Raw genomic sequence first — 18,192 nt, 5'->3', positions numbered from 1 at the left:
TTGGATGAGCCCCTGCACCAGGCCCCAGCATCTCAGAACAAACCAGGATGGCCTCACTCATGTTCCACATAATCCAACCGAACTTTGAAACAGGCCAGTTTTCAAAAATCCCCAAGAGGTTCTAGTTTATCTGAGTTAATGTAATAACGAAGTCCCCTGTGTTTTAACGCTATGAGGAAAGTAACTGAAATGACCAGTCCACTCTTTGCTCCCTGTTTCTGCTTTCTTCAGCCCTTTTGTGCCTAGGAAGCCAACCTCATTAGCTCATTTCATCTGAACACTTACTCTGTTTTACAGAATGAGGAGCTTCTCAATTCTAGAATTGCAAATAAAAGCCAATTAATCTTTAAACTAAATTGGTGGTAATTGTATTTTGACATAACCATGAAGAGAAGCTGAAATTATGTGAAGCCTCTCAGTAGTGGTGACTAGTTGTCTCTTGTCCCACACCAGGCAGTTGTACTCCTCCTCCTTTTTGTCACTGAGGAGTTTTAGATGCCTCCTCCCCTGGTGGTCCTTAGTCACATCTCTAAGCTAAACATGTACCTTCAGACATTTGGCCCAAATACATTTTCTTATGTAATACAGCACTAGAGTAGACTGAAGTAAAGAGAGTGTACAACTAGAGAGGAATTGTTAAAGCATGAATGGCCAGGAGACATTGGAGAGGAGACGGATAAACACAATGTGGCATGTGGTATATCTATACAGTAGAATATTATTCAGCCTTCAAAAGGAAGAACCTTCTGACACATGCAACAACATGGATGAGCCTTGAGGACATGATGCTGAGTAAAGTAAGTCAGTCACAAAAGGACAAATACCATAAGACTCCACTGGTATGAGGTCCCTAGAATGACCCCAGGATGATCAAAGTCATAGAGACTGAAAGGAGAACAGTTGTTGCCAAGGTCAGGGGGAGGGAAAGGGAGTTAGCGTTTCGTGAGTACAAAGTTTCAGTGTGGGAAGATGGAAAGGTCCTAGAGATGGGCGGTGGTGATGGTTGTACGACAACGTGAATGTGCTTCACACTAGTGAATGGTCCCATGAAAATGGCTAAGATGGTAGAGTGGATGTGTATTTCACCACAGAATAATGAGCATGAGGATTTTCTTTAAAATCTCATTCTGACAGAAGAAAACGACATCTCAAAAAATAATAGTGTAAAGGATTTCCTAAAAGAAACTTACCCCGGCCGGGCGCGGTGGCTCACGCCTGTAATCCCAGCACTTTGGGAGGCCGAGGCGGGCGGATCACGAGGTCAGGAGATCGAGACCATCCTGGCTAACACGGTGAAACCCCGTCTCTACTAAAAATACAAAAAATTAGCCGGGCGTGGTAGTGGGCGCCTGTAGTCCCAGCTACTAGGGAGGCTGAGGCAGGAGAATGGCGTGAACCCGGGAGGTGGAGCTTGCAGTGAGCCGAGATCGCGCCACTGCACTCCAGCCTGGGCGACAAAGCAAGACTCCGTCTCAAAAAAAAAAAAAAAAAAAAGAAACTTACCCCATAACTAGGGCTTCAGTTAAAAATTATTTCCCCAAATACTGAATGGATATGCTGTAAACAAAGCCAAGATTTCAACTATCATTTAAGCCTACTGAAACTGAGGTGAAGAACTGAGGAAGCTGGGCCAAATATCAGCTACTTGATCATTTAAATGCCTTATAATTGAGCTGAAGCACCTGGAGCGATGCCAGATTCCTGAGTCCCTCTCAGTAGATTACATGTATGTCACTGTTTGTCCCTCAAACACTACTGCTTCTGTAATCACTTGTCTTCCCCTTTAGGTCCTGGGAAGACAGGTGTATACAGTTACACTGATTTGTTTTCTCTAGACTTGACATCAGCTTGAAAACAACTGCAGTTTATATACCAATTTTCCTTTCATCCCTTGGGTCTAGCCACCATAGCCTCTGCTCTGTTTTTCAAAGGAAACAGAGCCAACACTGAACGGATATTTTAAGAAATTCTTCTTCACTGCAGCTGGGTCAGCCTCCAGGCTCTTACAGATGACCCTCGAGTGATCTGCAACAGCAAACAAGAACTAGTTTCTCAGGGGCTGGGCATGGTAACTCATCTAGAAATAAGTTAGATGTGGTTCCATCCTCTAGGAGAATATACTCAATGTAGTAGTTTTTGCAGATAAATGACAGTAATTCATGCAAGCTCATGAATGTATAGTAAGTCCTGCAGAAAAGCACAAAAGCACAATTCTAGGTGGGAGGATGGAACTGGCTCCACAGAGAGGTGGACTTGGATGTGGATAACTTTTATCACACTGCACAGAATGCTTAGGGGTGGTTAGCAGGCTAGTCTAGCTAGCCTCAAAAAAGTTGTAATTCTAAATTGTACTATCAATTCAGTAAAAGGAAAACCATTTTAGCTTAAGCTGTTAGTCATTTTGCAATGTATCTGTGTATAGCTGCAGAGCAATAGTCCTCAAACTTAATTCAGCATGACTATAATATAAAAGGATACATTTTTTAAAACTGTATCTGGTTTAGAAGTATTTAAATTCAGTTACTCTAAAGTGTATTTGTTTTTAGGATGGGGCGGCTCCACGCTTCACGGATTATTTGTTTCCTAAGCAGTCCTTCTCTCTTACATCAAATATCTTGTTGTCTTGTTGATTCCATTGTAAATGGCTTCACAGTTCCTGTTGAATGTTTCATTTCTATAATAATGTTTTGTAGGTTGTTAAATAATAAATCATGGTGCTGCTTCTGTGATCTAGCAACAGAGTAGATAAGAGCAGGAAATCTAGAGGCAGATCCACTCCTGGAGGGCCTTGGGTGGGATCCAGGACACACTCGTGTGATGAGGACATTCAAGATGCTGGCCTGCCAAGCAGCGGTGTTTCCTCATTGGTTCATTCCTTTCCACGTCTTTTTCTACCTCTAGCTCCTACAATGACAAAAATCTACTCCCTTACAGGCTAAGACATGCTCTGATAATTCTGATATTTCTCTACCCCCTCTTTTATTTCTACTTTCTGGAAAATAGTAAAATGGTCCTTAAGGAGACACCTTAATTGTGTATCTTCTAAGAAATTTGGAGAGACCTATGTAGAGAGGAAATGGAGAAAATATTTCCTGGAAACAGGCCTTCTGGTCTACTCTAACAACCCTTGTCAAGCAAAATGCTCACACAGAGCCAGCCCACTTGGCTCCTCCCAGTGGAGGCTGTGTCCCCAAAGGGGCCTCCTCGAATCTTCATGGGGTGTTCTTTTCAGAGCTGTGGGAACACCACACCTCCCACCCTGCTGACACTTGACTTCCAAAATGGCAGTGTTTAAACATTCAACACAAACCATCACTGAGTGCATGTTCTGCTGTCTGCATGCACTCTGAGAATACATACTAGTCTCCATTTATTAGGGGCAGTAGACGTGGTGTTTGTCAGGGTAGGCAATGCTCTGGAAGTGCAATTGTGTATCAATTTGGGGTTGTCATGTGAGCACGCGTGTATGCATGTGTATGTGTGTGCACGCAGGTATGCGTGTGTGATGGAAAGAGAATGCACACACTGCAGGCAGCTCAAAGCCAGGAGGACAATAGCAGGATATGCCCTTGAAAACTACATGAGTCAAAAGGAAAAAATCTCCCACGTGCAGGAAAACGTGTTCATGAATACTCATCTAAACTCACTTATTTTAGCATCTGTAAAACAGAGACTGTGCATGAGGTCTGAAATACGGAGATAAAAGTTCCAAAGGAGTTACAGGTGTTCTTGGTGCTGAGGAGGAATGGGGGCCCTTTTCTCTGAGGTGGCTGCCTGTCCACATTCACCCGACGCTTGGAGGTCCCTTCAAAGGAAGGCCACCTCCTTTGGAAGCTTTCAGCATCCTGCTTCAACACCCATAGTTATGGTCCAAACTGTGTCCCCCCAAATTCATATGTTGAAATCCTAACCCCCAAAGTGACTGATTTTGGAGGTGAAGCTCTTAAACAGGTAACTTGGGTTAAATGAGGTCATCAGGGTGGGCCCTGACCCTATATAACTGATGTCCTTATGAGAAGGAGATCGGGACACGCAGAGGGACACCAGGGATGCACGTGCAGAGGAAAGACTGTGTGAGGACACAGCAGGAAGGTGGTTGTCTGCAGGCCAAGGAGAGAGGTCTCAGAAGACACCAACCTGGCTGACATCTTGATCTTGGACTTCCTGCCTCCAGCATTGTGAAACAGGAGATGTGTGCTGTTTGAGCCCCCAGTTTGCGGCATTCTCTTACAGCTGCCCCAGCCACCAGCAAATTCCCCTTCCTAGGGTTCCTGTGGCCTCGCTCTGGTGGCCTCCAGAGACAGCTGCCCTGTATAAGACCAGGGAGGCCCACCCACCTGGGCACAGCCCAGCACCCAAGGGAATGGGCTCATGTGTGGTGCCCCTGCTGGGTACTGGGGCCTTTCCTTGTCTTGAGGGCAGCCCTGACCCAGGTTTCTGGCCTCAGAGGCATCTTCCTCTTACATTGCTTGTGTAGACCAAAACTGTTAAGAAGCACCGGCCAGGCCGAGATAGCGCCACTGCACTCCAGCCTGGGCAACAGAAGAAGAGTCCGTCAAAAAAAAAAAAAATGAAAGAAAGAAAAGAAAGAAAGAAAGATAGAAAGAAAGAAAGAAAGAAAGAAAGAAAGAAAGAAAGAAAGAAAGAAAGAAAGAAAGAAGGAAAGAAAGAAGGAAAGAAAGAAAGAAAGAAAGAAAGAAAGAAAGAAAGAAAGAAGAAAGAAAGAAAAGCAAAGAAAGAGAAAGAAAGAGAAAAGAAAAGAAACAAGGAAGGAAGGAAGGAAGGAAAGAAAGAAAGAAAGAAAGAAAAAGAAAGAAAGAAAGAAAGAAAGGAAAAGAAAAGAAGGAAGGAAGGAAGGAAGGAAGGAAGGAAGGAAGGAAGGAAGGAAGGAAAGGAAGAAAGAAAGAAAGAAAGAAAGAAAGAAAGAAAGAAAGAAAGAAAGAAAGAAAGAAAGAAAGAAAGCAAGCAAGCAAGCAAGCATTTCCCAGTGCTTAAGAACACTGCTTCCCATTGCCCAGAAAGGGGCCATCATCTGCGTGCTGCTCAGAACTACTCTTCGTTTGGCCTGGCTGGCCTGAACTCCTTCTTTGGATGACAGGACTCTCCATTCTGTTTTGGACAGCAAGTGGGTGCTGTGACTGATGGCCAATGATCAGCACAATGATGCAAATGTTCCAAAATCCCTCGCAGACACAGATCTCCATTTCAGCCACGGTGAGCTGGGTGTGCCCTGAGCAGCCGTGCTGGCCTCTGTCTCCATTTCCATGTGGGGAGGAAGCATCAGCAACAAGGTCCGCCAGGCTCAGGGAATCAATGGCTCTGTGAACTTGGGTGAGTTTCTTGCCTTCTTTTTTCTTCAGTTTCTTTGTATACAAATGTGAAATTATATGTGTGGCCAGGGTTGCTCTGTAGTGTCCTCCAAAAATTCAGATCAGATTATATTAGTTTCTTTGCATAGAATCTGTATATGACATCCCACTGACCTCAAGATTAATTTCTGGCTCTTAGCAGCACTCATTCATTCATTCACTTAACAAACATTGATCTCCTATGATGTACCAGGCATTATTTTATTTGGTAGGAAAACTTCAGTGAATTAAAAAGGACAAAAGGGCCTGCCAGACTCCCCCTTGCTGGCTCCTGCACAGCATGCCCGGCCCCACTGCTGCCATGACAGGCCCTTTCAAATGCTCCATGGAAGATCTCAATGACCTGCTCTCAGACAGCAGTGGCTGCTACAGCCTCCCAAGCCAGCCCTGCAATGAGGTCACCCTGATGATTTACACGGGCAACACATCTGCGGATCAGGATATCCCCAAGCTTCAGAAACTGGGCAGTATTCATGCCCTGAATACCACTGAGGGCAGGTCTTTCATGCACATAAATAATGCCAACTTCTCCAAGGACTCTGGCATCACCTACCTGGGCATCAAGGCCAATGAAGTGCAGGAGTTCAACCTCAGCACCTACTTTGAAAGGGCTACAGACTTCACTGACCAGGCCTTGGCTCAAAAGAATGGCCAGGTGCTCGTCCAGTGCTGGGAAGGTTACAGCCATCTCCAGCTCTAGTTATCATGTACCTCATGATTGTCAGAAGTTGGACATCAAGTCCATCCTGAGTATCATGAGGCAGAACTGTGAGATCAGCCCCAATGATGGGCTCCTGGTTCATCTTTGCCATCTCAATGACAAACTAGCCAAGGAGGGGAAGGTGAAACCCTGGGGTGCCCCTACCACCTTTGCTCGAGAGGTTCAGTGGGAGAGGCCTTGGTTGAAGGTATCCTGTGACACTGTACCCTGATCCCAGCATCACGAGTCACTTTCCCTCAAGTCTGTCTCAACAAGTCCTGGGCCACTTCCCTACATGAAGCTTGCTAAGGAGGGCATCCTTGCTCCCTGGTTGTCCTGTTTCTGTAACTTATGATGTCTTTTCCCTGAAGTGGGGACTCAGAGAGGGAAGTCCTATAGCCTGCATGATTCTCAGTGGCCAGGGCAGGAGGTCTGCAGAAATGTAAGGCCTGGGATGTAAGGGGCCCCTAATGATTGCCCTTCCCAAACCCTTGGATACTTCCTGAGTGAATACCTCAGCACCTTGAACGCTAGCAAAGGAGCTGTGCAAACACAGGCTGTTCTCCTTACCACATCTGTGCCCCCGTGGTGTCCCCCACAGCTTTCCACGTGCTGTGCAGAGATATTGCTGTTGCATCATAAGGTCTGAAGCTTGTCCACTGACAATCCATCAGTTGTCAGTGGACAGAACTTTCCACTAGAGGCTGTATTTTAATTATTTCCTTAGGATTAATGGTACCTACACAAAGAAGCCCTTAGGTGGGCAACAAATTTTCCTGAAGGACTCTCCTAAATTCATAGAGCTTTCAAAATGTGAATCTTTGGAAGGCTTGAGTTCGGAATCCACTGCTTTGGAGTATTTCCCTTGGACCTATCTCAGTCACTTCGTTTGTGAGAAAAGCTATGTCTTGGACATGGTTATATTTTTCCCTTTTAGAAAACAAGGCGTTGAAGTCCAGCCTATTTAAAAACCCCATCATTTGCAAAATTACAAGTGTTTTGTCCTGAATTACAGTGTTGGTGAGCCCAAGGCACTCGTGCTAGGCGCTTTATTTCTTGGTTGCTAGTCCAAGATCAGAAGGAGGAGATAAACCACTGACACTATAAAGCAACTACACAATCAAGTCTACATAACCACCAGCTAACAACATGATGACAGGATCAAATCTGCACATACTGTTATTAATCTTAAACGTAAATGGACTAAACACCCCACTCAAAAGGCACAGCATGACATCTTGGATAAAGAAGCCAAAGCCAATTGTATGCTATCTTCAAGAGACCTCTCACATGCAGTGATACCCATAGGCTCGAAGTAAAGGGATGGAGAAAAATCTATCAGACAAACAGAAAACAAAAAAAGAGCACCAGTTGCTACTCTTATTTCAGACAAAACAGACTAAACCAACAATGATCAAAAGGACAAAGAAGGATATTACCTAATAATAAAGGGTTCCATTCAATAAAAACACTTAACTATCCTAAATATATATGCACCTGACACTGGAGCACCCAGACTCATAAAACAAGTTTGTAGAGACTAATAAAATCACTTAGATAACCGCACAAAATAATAGTGAAATAATTCAACCCCCAACTGACAGTATTAGACCTATAATCAAGGCAGAATACTAACGAAGATCTCGGGATAAAAATTCGACACTTGATCAAATGGACCTAAAAGACATCTACAGAATACTGCACCCAATAACTGAATATACAGTCTTCTCATATGTACATGCCACATACTCTAACATTTACCATATGGTAAATGGGCTAAGCCCATAAAGCAATTCTCAACAAATTCCAAAAAACGAAATCATACCAGCCACACTTTCAGACCACAGCACAATAAAAATAGAAATAAGTACCAAGAAAGTCTCTCAAAACCATACCATTAGATGGAAATTAAATAATCTGACCCCGAATGACTTTTGGGTAAAGAAGGAAATTAAGACAGAGATCAAGAAATTCTTTGAAACTAATGAAAACAAAAATACAACATGCCAGATCTCTGGGACACAGCTAAAGCACTGTTAAGAGGAAAGTTTATAGTGCTAAATGTGCACATCAAAAAGTTAGAAAGATCTCAAATTAACAATGTAACATCACATCTAGAGGAACTAGAAAAACAAGAGTAAATAAATTCCAAAGTTAGCAGAAGAAAGGAAATAACCAAAATGAGAGCTGAAGTGAACGAAATGGCTTACAAAAGATCAATAAAAATAAAAGGTGGTTCTTTGAAAGAATAAGTAACATTGACAGACAAGTAGCTAGACTAATTTCTAAAAAGAGAAGATCCAAAAACACACAATCAGAAATGACAAAGAAGACATTACCACCAACCATAAAGAAATTCAAAAAACCCTAAGAGTCTATTATGAACACCTCTATGTACACAAACTAGAAAATCTAGAAGAAATTGATAAATTCCTGGAAACATAAAACCTCCCAAGATTGAACCAGGAAGAAACTGAAACCTGAATTGACCAATAACAAGTTCCAAAATTGAATCAGTAATAAAAAAAAAAAATCCTACCAACCGGGAAAAGCCCTGGCCCAAATGAATTCAGAACTGAATTCTACCAGGTATGTAAAGAATAGTTATACCAATTCTGTGGAAATTATTCCAAAAAAATCAAGGAGGAAGGATTCCTCCCTAACTCATTCTGTGAGGTCAGCATCATTCTGATACCAAAACCAGGCAAAGATACAGCAACAACAACAAAAAGAACACTTCAGACCAATATACCTGATGAACATAGATGAAAAATCTTCAACAAAATACTAGCAAACCGAATCCAGTAGCACATCAAAAAGCTAATCCTCTACAATCAAGTATGCTTTATTCCTGGGATGCAACATTGCTTCAACATATGCAAATCAATAAATGTGATTCATCACATAAACAGAACTAAAAACAAAAAGCACATGATCATCTCAATAGAGACAGAAAAAAACTTTCTGTAAAATTCAACATCCCTTCTTGTTAAAAATCCTCAACAAACTAGGCATTGAAGGAACATATCTCAAAATAATAACAGCCATCTATGACAAATCCACAGCCAAAATCACATCGAATGGGTAAAAGCTGGAAGCAATCCTCTTGAAAACCAGAACAAGACAAGGATACCTTCTCTCGCCACCGCTATTCAACATGGTACTGGAAGTCCTAGATAGAGCAATAAGGCAAGAGAAAGAAATAAAAGGCATAGAAAAAAAGACATACAAATAGGAAGAAAAAAAGTTGAACTATGATTTTCACAGACTATATGATTCTATACCTAGAAAATGCCATCGTTTCTGCCCAAAGACTCGTAGATCTAATAAACAACTTCATCAAAGTTTCAGGATACAAAAATCAATGTACAAAAAATCAGTAGCATTTCTACACACCAATAACACTCATGCTGAGAGCCAAATAAAGAATGCAATCTCACTCACAATGGCCACGAAAGGAATGACATATGTAGAAATACAGCTAGACTAGGAGGTGAAAGATCTCTACAATGAGAATTGTAAAACACTGGTGAAAGAAACCAGAGATGACACAAATAAATGAAAAAACATTCTTTGCTCATGGATGGGAAGAATCAATACTGTTAAAATGGCTATACTGCCCAAAGCAATTTACAGATTCAATGCCATTTCTATCAAACTACCAATAACATTTTTTCACAGAATTAGAAAAAAACTATTCTAAAATTCATTTGGAACCAAAAAAGAGTCTGAATAGCCAAAGCAATCCTAAGCAAAAAGAACAAAGCTGGAAGCATCACACTATCACTTCAAACTATACTATAACTCTAAGTAAAGCAGCGTGGTACTGGTACAAAAACATACAGACCAATGCAACAAGTCAGAGAAACCAGAAATAAAGCTGCATACCTACAACCATCTGATCTTCAACAAAGCTGACAATAACAAGCAATAGGGAAAGCACTCTCTATTCAATAAATGGTGTTAGGATAACTGGCTAGCCACGTGCAGAAGATTGAAACTGGACCCCTTTGTTTCACCGCATACAAAAATCAACTCAAGATGGATTAAAGACTTAAATGTAAAACCCAAAACTATATAAACTCTAGAAGAAAACCTAAGAAATACTGTACTGGACATGGACTGTGGCAAAGACTTCATGACAAAGACTTGAAAAGCAATTGCGACAAAAATATTGACAAGTGAGACTTAATTAAACTAAAGAGTTTATGCACAGCAAAAGAAACTGTCAACAGAGTAAACAGACAACCTACATAATGGGAGAAAATATTCACAAACTATACACCTGACAAAGGCCTAACTTTCAGAAACTTAAGTTCCTTAATAAGGAACTTAATCAAATCAACAAGAAAAAAACAAACAACTCCATTAAAAAATGTTCAAAGGATATGAACAGACACCTCTCAAAAGACGACATGCATGCAGCCAACAAGCATATAGAAAAATGCTCAATATCACTACTCTTTAGGGAAATGCAAATCAAAACCACAATGAGATACCACCTCACACCCGTCAGATTGGCTGTTATTAAAAAGTCAAAAAAGTAACAGATGCTGGTGAGGTTACAAAGAAAAGAGAACACATATACTACTGGGGAATGTAAATTAGTTCAGACACTGTAGAGAGCTTTCTGGAGATTTCTCAAAGAACTTAAAACAGACTATAATTCGACCCAACAATCCCATTACTGGGTATAGACCCAAAGAAAAAATAAATCATTCTACCATAAAGATACACACATGTGCATGTTCATCACAGCACTATTCACAATGCCAAAAACATGGAATCAACCTAGATGCTTAACAGTGGACTGGATGAAGAAAAAGTGGTACATACATATCATAGAATACCTGCAGCTATAAAAAAGAATGAAATCATGTCCTTTGCAGCAACATGGATGGAGCTGGAGGCCATTATCCTAAGTGAATTAACTCAGGAACAGAAAACTAAATACTGCGTGTTATCACTTATAAGTGGGAGCTAAACATCGAGTACACATGGACACAAAGAAGGGTACAATAGACACTGGGGCTTACTTGAAGGTGGAGGGTGGAAGGTGAGAATTGAAAAACTACCTGTTGGGTACTATGCTGATTCCTTGGATGACAAAATTATTTGTATGCCAAATCCCTGTAACATGCAATTTACCCATGTAAAAAACCTGCACATGTACCCTTTGAACCTAAAATAAAAGTTGGAAAGGTAAAACAGTTCCATATAGATTAAAGACTTAGTGGTAAAAAAAATTAGAACAATAAATACTTTAGAAGATAACCTAGTAGAAGTACTGTGTAACCATTAGGAGAGGTATATCCTATTAGTCAAGACAGGATATATGAGGGGAAACGAACATATTTTACCACATAAAAACTAAAAATTTTGTATGATCATAAAGGAAATGAGAGACTGAGGAAATAACTTCACAAAAATACATAACAGATAAAGAGTAAATGTTCATAATAGTCAAAGAGCAGTTCCTTGATAATAAAACCATATAAAAGAGAAAAGAGGTATATGGGTAAGAATATGATAGGCAATTCACGAAAGATGAATTCAAATGACCAATTAACATAAGAAATAATGCTGAAAGAAGCCAAAAAATGCAAAATAAAGCAATAATATGACACCAGTTTTTCACTGATAAAACTGGAACATCTTAAAATAATGCCAATTGCTGGTGAAGATGTAGGGAAATGGTCACATTTATACAGTGCTGGTGGGAATGTGAATTACCACATCTCTCCTGGAAAGCAACCTGCCAATCTATTCAAATTTACAAATGTGCTTCCAGCCAGCAATGCAAATGCCATAAATACCTTCTACAGAGACACATAATATAATACAGACAAAGATGTTTTGTGTAGCATTACTTGTAGTGGGGAAAACCGAAAGCGGGTAGCCATTACAAATAATGAATGATTTCTGTGTCTGTTGACCTAAAGGATTGACCAAGATGTATTGTTAAGTGAAAGAGAAAAAAAATGAATGTATAGAAAAATATCTTTAATAAGAATCTAACCTTATAAAAAGGAAACAAAAAATATATATGGGTATATGTCTTTGTATAGGATTATATGATTATAGAGAAATGTATGAAAGGGTATACATTGGGTTACTTCCATTGGTTCTCTTGGAGAAGACAAAAAGTTAGAAGATGGAAGCAGAGAGGAGATGGGGAAAGGAAGTAAAAAGGTGATAGCAAAATGAAAATTGCCAATGAAATGCTGCTGAATATACTTGTATGATGGTATTTGTGTTTACATTTTTGCTCTTTTAATGAATTAAACTTACCACAAACTTGTCTATTTCACAGAAATCAGCTCTTAGATTTTCTGTTTCCTGATGTGCAAATTGCTACTTTTAACTTCATGTTTACTCTCTGCCATTCAATTTAGTTTAGTATATTCTGTATCATTTTAAGAACACATAATGTCGCATTTTTATCTGTATCTAAATTATTTACTTTTATATCTACAATTATTTAGAATTATAAGTTCATTATTGTTCCAAGTATAAACAGCACTAAAAGGGGAATAAAAGGATAAAAGACCAGAGACCCACATCCTCTGTGACCTAAACCCCATGTGGCTTGGCTGAAGCCAGCTCCTACACACCCTATAGGGATGCTGTGTAATAGCGCCTCCTCTTGGGACTAATCCAGCTCTCAAGGTGTAAGTGTTACAGCCCCTTAATGGAAATTTCTGCTGATTCTCCTCAGCTCACACTCCCTCCTCCCTCCCTCTCACTTTCCCTCCCCTATTTCCCTCTGTTTTCCTCCTCATCCTCCTTTTCCTTCTCTTTCTCCTTCTCTTCTCTCTCCTCTGTCTTCTTCTCTTTCTCTTCTCTCTCTGTCTGTGGTTCTCTCTCTCTTTCCCACACACACACACACACACACACGCACCCCTCACTCCCCATGCCCCACTGGCATCTGATGTTGAGCTCTGTCCACCAACCTCCCTGTGTTCACCTCTGCTGAGTATCTGCTTGTCTAACTCTCTCCCTGACCTGTCCATACTTGAGGGGCGGGAAGCTGTGTCCTGCAGCTGTGTATTCTGAGGACTCAGCACACTCCCAGAACTCAACAGGTGCTCAACAGAGAATGGTTTATTTTTAAAGTCTTCTTGAGAAATCAAAGCAGACACCATTATCCAAGCAGACAAGGGCTAAACACAAATATTCTGCTCTATTTCTTTCCCCAACTCTACATTTGTTCGGATTAATGGAGACTATTCCAGAGGCAGGGCATGGAGAAGGCTGAGTATCTGTACACAGAATGCAGACATGCTGTTCTTTGTGTCTCATGAAGTATGGATGAGCTAAAAAGCTGGAGACAGCTCAAAGCAGTCGGGAGGGTAGGCAGCCTCAGTAAAAAATTTGTAGTGAAGAAAATCTCGAGGCCTTAAATAAGGACTTCTGTCAGAAGTGAAGACTGTAACCCACGGGTAGCACACCTGGGCTTGAGTCCACCCCGAAGCCAGCTTTTGTGAGTAAAATGTTATTGAGACATCACCATACCCATCATTGCACATAAGTTACAGCTGCTTTCACTGCCTGGCCGTAGTAGGTACCATAGAAATCCGCTGGTCCACACGTCTCAAGGATTTATTATCTAGCCCCTTACAGAAAAACTTTGCCAACTTCCTCCTCTAAGAGGTGAAAAGGGTCACTTTGCCTGTGCCAGAAAATGAGCTCCGTGAAGGAGGGGTCTGTCCCTGCTGTGTTCAGTCATGTGTCTGGGGCACCTGGAGAGGCGAGGTTGCACGCAGCACCTAACACATGGAAGGAACAGCCTGCATTCTTGATTCAAAGGCCCACCCAGGAAACACATAGATGATGTTCTCATTTTACTTCATGTAAAACTCCCAAAAGGAAGCATATATTTTAAGAGTGAAGAATGAGAAGGTAGTGTTTCTAATATGGCTCACGGAATTCCACCTCTGTAATAGACAGAAGATTTAGGGTGAGTGTGACAGCCATGCCTGCCCCCCCCCCACATAAACTAAATTTAAAGTTAACAGGTCAACAGCTGCACACAGGCAATGTCAATCAATAAACATTACTGGTCTACACCCACTACAACTTATTTCTTTTAGTGGCCACAGAGCAGCTGGTAAACAATCCTACTTGTTGCTTTGTTTTACTTTTTGTTTGGAAGAGGCAGAGGCAAAGCTTTAGGATTCTGGAAAGAAAGGAAGGAAAGAAGGAAGAGAGGAAGGGAGGGAGAAAGTAAGGGAGGAAGGAAAGGAGAAAGCTAGGAAGAGAGGAATAGAGGGAGGAAGGAAGGGAAAGAGAGAACGATGACAGGAAAGAGAGAAGGATGACGGGAAAGAGAGAAGGATGAAGGGAAAGAGAAATGGCTGAAGGGAAAGAGGGAAGGAAGGAAGCAGGGAGGGAGGAAGAAAGAAAAAAAAAGACAAAACAAAATACAAACCAGCCACAAAAATTTAAAGGGTAAGTTTCTTAGTCCATTTTGCATTGCTATAAAGAAATATCTGAGACTGGGTAATTAATATGAAGAAAAGGTTTATTCGGTTTATGGTTCTACAAGGCACTGGCATCTGCTTGGCTTCTGGTGAGGCCTTGGGAAACTTTTACTCACGGTGGAAAGGAAGGGGGAGCAGGCACATCACCTGGCGAGAGGGAGCAAGAGAGATGCCAGGCTCTTCTAATTAACCAGCTGTCTCATAAACTCATAGAACAAGAATTCACCCATTACCACTGGGAGGACACCAAGCTCTTCATGAGGGATCCACCTCCATGACCCAAACACCTCCGACGAGGGCCCTGGCGATCACATTCAGCATGAGATTTGGAAGGGACAGATATCCAAACTACACCAGTGGGTATTTCACTTTGGGCTAGAGTCCTCACCCTCCCAGTGGGGAACACATTCTCTTTCGCTCATACTCCATCAAACGGGAATCAAGTTAATCCTAGCATTGAGAAATATTCTGGGAAATGTTGTTTTGTTGCAGTAAGGAACAAATTCATTTAAAAGAATAGTGCATCACTTCCAGGACCAGACTCATATAATGGCTATCCTAACAACACAATAAAAAACAAAGCAGTCTGTCAACACGTGGTTCGTTTGTTCCAGTAACCTTTGGCTCTACTTTTCCTTAATTATTTTGTTTTTATATGCTTAAGTTCTGGGATACATGAGCAGAATGTGCAGGTTTGTTACACAGGTATACATATGCCATGGTGGTTTGCTGCACTCATCAACCCGTCATCTACATTAGGTATTTCTCCTAATGCTATCCCTCCCCTTGTCCCCCAACCCCCAAAAGGCCCCAGTGTGTGATGTTCCCCTTTCTGTGCCCATAGGTTCTCACTGTTCAACTCCCACTTAGGAGTGAGAACATGTGATGTTTAGTTTTCTGTTCCTGTGTTAGTCTGCTGAGAATGATGGTTTCCAGCTTCATCCATGTCCCTGCAAAGGACATAAACTCATTCTTTTTATAGCTGTACAGTATTCCACGGTGTATATATGCCACATTTTCTTTATCCAGTCTATCATTGATGGGCATTTGGGTTGGTTCCAAGTCTTTGCTATTGTGGATAGTGCTGCAATAAACATACATGTGCATGTATCTTTATAGCAGAATTATTTATAATACTTTGGGTGTATACCCAGTAATGAGATTGCTGGGTCAAATGGTATTTCTGCTTCTAGATTCTTGAGGAATCACCACACTGTCTTCCACAATGGTTGAACTAATTTACACTCCCACCAACAGTGTAAAAACATTCCTATTTCTCCACATCCTCTCCAGCATCTATTATTTCCTGACATTTTAATGATCACCATTCTAACTGGCTTGAGATGGTACCACATTGTGGTTTTGATTTGCATTTCTCTAATGACCAGTGATGATGATCTTTTTTTCATATGTTTTTTGGCCACACAAATGTCTTCTTTTGAAAAATGTCTGTTCATATCCTTCGCCCACTTTTTGATGGGGTTGTTTTTTTCTTGTAAATTTGTTTAAGTTCCTTGTAGATTCTGGATATTAGCCCTTTGTCAGATGGATAGACTGCAAAAGTTTTCTCCCATTGTGTAGGTTGCCTGTTCACTCTGATGGTAGTTTCTTTTGCTGTGCAGAAGCTCTTTAGTTTAATTAGATCCCATTTGTCAATTTTGGCTTTTGTTGTCATTGCTTTTGGTGTTTTAGTCATGAAGTCTTTGCCCATGCCTATGTCCTGAATGGCATTACCTAGGAGCTGGATTTTTGAAAAGATTGACAAAATAGATAGACCGCTAGCCAGACTAATAAAGATGAAAAGAGAGAAGAATCAAATAGACACAAGAAAAATAATAAAGGGGATATCACTACTAATCCCACAGAAATACAAACTACCACCAGATAATACTATAAACACTTCTACACAAATATACTAGAAAATCTATAAGAAATGGATAAATTCCTGGACACACACATCCTCCCAAGACTAAACCAGGAAGAAGTCGACTCCCTGAATAGACCAATAACAAGTTCTGAAATTGAGGCAGTAATTAATAGCCTACCAACCAAAAAAAGCCCAGGACGAGACAGATTCACAGCCGAGTTCTACCAGAGGTACAAACAGGAGCTGGTACCATTCCTTCTAAAACTAAGCCAAGCAATATTTATCCTTAATTCTTTCTTTAGAGACAGTTTACAAAAAAAACGCACGTGCAATGTTTACTTCTAGATGCACTGCTCAACATCACCCCAACCCTAAGAACATCAGCCCTGAAGGCCACTGCCTCCAGGGCTCATGCAGTGGCTCTCTCATTCACATGGTACTGATGATAAAAAAAAAAAAATAGCCGTTAAAGGAAATAGAGTGGGGGCTTAAGTTGCTATGGAGTATGCCATTAGTATTCTCAAAAGCCCTTCTGTGAACACAAACTTCTTCTTGCTCACATAATGGATCAAAAAGGCAAGTTTCATCATAAAGCTGTTTGGGGCAGAAGCGGGTAGCTAACATTGAATTTTAAATGAAAAGTATATTTCAGTCTTTGGTCTAGAATTTTCATGTAAGTACAGATGCTCCTTGACTTCTGATGCAGATACGTCCTGATAAATCCATCATAAGTCCAAAGTATCAGGAATCCAAAACGCATTTAGTACACCAATCAACCCATGATTAAATTTAAAAAATCACAATTCAAATCAGCATAAATCAGGGCCTATCTGTAGATACCTGGGAGGAACGAGAAGGATGGTTCTATCCATTCCTTCTCACACCCTGTGCTTTTAACATTGCAGAGTGTGACATCCGCCTTTTATTACTTAATAGAGCTGTGTGCTCTTGGGCTATTTGTTTCACCTCACTGGGCCTCACTCTAAAGCATGGCAATAATACTAAATACTGGCAACAGCAGCAACTACATCACCTACTGAATGCTCACTGTTCACAGCACCTCACGCTGAGAGCGCTTATGCATTACCTTCTTTAGGCTTCACAACAATCCTGAGGCTACTGCCCATATTTCAGGAGGAAGAGCTATGATCCAGATGGGATTTGCACCTGGGGCTGACAATCGCAGAGCCCGAAGTCTTAACTTCTTTGTGCATCTGTTCCTTCATTGGATTATCATGAAGATTAATTAAATGTTGTCTATTAGGAAATAACACAGTGCCTGCCACAGAGGATCCAAGTAGGAATTATTATTACATTACACAATAAGGTCTTCCTATAAATATACTGATCTGTGAGGTTTTAACTTTGAAAGGAGAAAAGGCGGAGAGGCAGTTTAGAGCATATTTTAGAAACAAGAGCCCTTAATTCCCTGGGGAGGAGGCTATACATAATTTGATAGGCAAAAAAGACACTTTGGCATTTTAAGCAAAGAAATGGCAAGGCTGAGCCCTGGGAGAGCTCCCAGCAGCTCACAGCGAGCACAGTTTGAGCAGACAGCAAGTCGGGCAGGGGCCTGGAGAGACAGAGCAGGAACAGGAGGGCTCTGGGAGGGCTGAGGGGAGCAGGGGAGCAAGGTCTTGGTGATACTCAAACATGAAGGATGCCTAACACTGGTATAAGGAAAAGGGTGTTATTTATAAGAAGAGGAAATCAGACAAAAGAGCTGACCAGGAATGTATAAGCAGGGCTAGGATGGAGCTGAAATGCCACTGG

General features: G+C 41.2%; 1 protein-coding gene and 1 pseudogene across 1 annotated transcript in view; one reads left to right on the top strand and one right to left on the bottom strand.

Annotated features, from left to right (window-relative positions):
- The window catches only part of GABRG3 (gamma-aminobutyric acid type A receptor subunit gamma3), a 566,172-nt gene that overhangs the window by 325,447 nt on the left and 222,533 nt on the right, over nucleotides 1-18,192 (bottom strand). The gene's annotated exons all lie outside the window — the stretch shown is intronic.
- Nucleotides 5,607-6,346, top strand: LOC101139773 (dual specificity protein phosphatase 3-like; annotated as a pseudogene).

The sequence above is a fragment of the Gorilla gorilla genome, chromosome 16, assembly GCF_029281585.2.
Source record: "Gorilla gorilla gorilla isolate KB3781 chromosome 16, NHGRI_mGorGor1-v2.1_pri, whole genome shotgun sequence".
Classification (NCBI taxonomy): Eukaryota; Metazoa; Chordata; class Mammalia; order Primates; family Hominidae; genus Gorilla; species Gorilla gorilla.
Note: the sequence above shows the minus strand (reverse complement) of the source record. Positions and strands in the feature narration are given on the sequence as shown.